This window comes from Arachis ipaensis, chromosome B02, assembly GCF_000816755.2.
Source record: "Arachis ipaensis cultivar K30076 chromosome B02, Araip1.1, whole genome shotgun sequence".
Taxonomy (NCBI): Eukaryota; Viridiplantae; Streptophyta; class Magnoliopsida; order Fabales; family Fabaceae; genus Arachis; species Arachis ipaensis.
In genome coordinates this window covers 80,740,890-80,742,940 of record NC_029786.2, presented here as the reverse complement: position 1 = coordinate 80,742,940, position 2,051 = coordinate 80,740,890, and the positions used below count along the sequence as shown (strand labels likewise).

Genomic DNA, 2,051 nt, shown 5'->3' with positions numbered 1-2,051 from the left:
TAGGCAAAACCAGCTTCAACCCCCATGATAAATTCTAAAGCGTTTCAACTGTTCAAAATTGTTTTAGTCTTGCAAAAGTTCAGAGTTCAAAGAGTACTTAAAACCTTTCTCAAAACATTTCAAAATAAAACTTGTCAATAGACATTCAGGTTCTTTCAAAGTCATTGAAACTTCTTTAATTGAAACCCCCAAGTCAAATTCAAAGGCATAATTCACATTCAAATAGCTTTAAAACACAAGTTTCATCTAAATAACTTTCTCTTGAAAGAGATACAATGCCTTTCTTAAGAAGCAAGACTAAATCACAATTTCCTCTTTACTAACTCATTTCGAAAGCAGGAATCATCCTTTTCTTGATAATTCAAATAAAATAGCAGAAGTCTTTAACTCATCATTTTTCAGACAACATTTCAATAAAGACTCGGATTTTATAGAAATTTCGGCAGCACCTCCCCTAAAACTTGGACTTTTGCCACCCGGTTTAGGTCCCAACTAAACCGTTTCTCATTCCTTTTCAACAGCTCAAAACCAGAAATCAATTCAAAGCAAGCTAAATCCAACAGTCACCTCAGTGGCATATTTCAAGAAAACCATTTCAAGATCAACTCAATATCAACCGATTTAACTCATTTCCAAAGCTTTAAAGAATCGGTTCAACAATAAATCATTTATCAAAACCAAATCAGTTGAAGCAACCCAGGCTGAATTTCAAGAGTATTCTATCTTTCACATCATCAAAATAATTGACTCAATTCAAACCAATCCTCGACGGATTAAACTCATTTCAAATCTTTAAAGAATCAACTTCAAACATTACATTTCATAAGCCACACAACAATTCAGCCAAACCAACATCCATAGTCATTCGAGTCAATCAAATAATACATAAGGCAGATACAATCACCAAATACACAATATCTCACATCAGTACCCATATGTAATAATTCCAATAATAAACTATAGTTTTCGGAAAGCGCCCCTACCTCAAAACGCAAATCCATAATCCAAACGCGTCACAGAATCCTTTCCGTCTCAGCCCGAGATCAACAATCGAAATTCCGGCAGCCAAAACCTCGGTTCCAAGCCACTATCGCAACAGTCTCAACAACTCTAATCGCAACATACAACAACCGAAACTCAATCGTATAGCGACTAATGCCACAAACCTCAGCGTATGATAACAGAACAGTAACTAAAGGACTTTCAAATCGAAAACGCTTACCGAACCGAAGAAGGAACGGCTGAACCAACACAGCGGCGGTCTCCGAACCGGCTTGGCGGCAGCCCGGCAACCACCTCAAGCGGCAGCGGCGACAAATTCCAATCACGATGACTGAAACCAACAGGCAGTGACCATAGTAACCTCGGAATTCAAAAAGAACAGAAACCCCAAATAAAACCCTTACCGGCATTGGATCTCGACGGCGGCAGAGGCGTTTTCCGGCGACGGCAGCGGGGTCTCAAGTGGCAGAAACGGCGAGAAGCTCCGGGTTGAGACGGAATGGCGATGGCGAAGGCACGGGTAGCGGCGGCGGCGCAACGCTCTTCGCGAAGCCTTCCTCCCTTCTCACGCGCATGCCCTCCCGTCAGACTCTTCCTCTCTCGCCTCAGTTCCGATCTGTGACGGAGGCGACCTCGCGAACAGCAGCGGCGGCCTCAACTGGGCAGGGCGCGGCGGCAGAACGGCTCCCCACGTGTAGCTCTCGGCGGTGGCGGCAGAACCCAGTGGCGCCGGCAGACAGCCCCCTTTCCCCTTCTCTCCGTTTTCTGCTTCTGCCTCTTCCCTTTCATGGAAGAAGAGGAATGAAACCGTGTGTGCTGCTGTTAGAAGGGAGGGATGCAGTAGTTGTGAGGAAACCAGGTCATGGGTTAGGGTTTTAGGGTTAGGGTTTCATTTTCAAAAATTAGGGTTAGGGGCATTTTAGTAATTTCAGATGAAATTGGGAATAATGTAGTAATTGAAACCCAAATTAAATCCAACATTAATTGTATATAGAAAAAATGCTATTTGCTTATCAATCTTACAAATTATTTTCCATAAAATGCCCAAA

At 42.7% G+C, this 2,051-nt stretch overlaps 1 long non-coding RNA gene across 1 annotated transcript in view; it reads right to left on the bottom strand.

The window, feature by feature from the left end:
- Nucleotides 1-1,483, bottom strand: part of LOC110267860 — a 2,832-nt gene extending 1,349 nt beyond the window's left edge. The window contains exons 1-2 of the long non-coding RNA XR_002355809.1: nucleotides 1,223-1,483; nucleotides 984-1,110 (exon numbers count right to left, since the gene is read on the bottom strand). This is a non-coding gene — a long non-coding RNA (uncharacterized LOC110267860). The remainder of the gene's footprint in view (nucleotides 1-983; nucleotides 1,111-1,222) is intronic.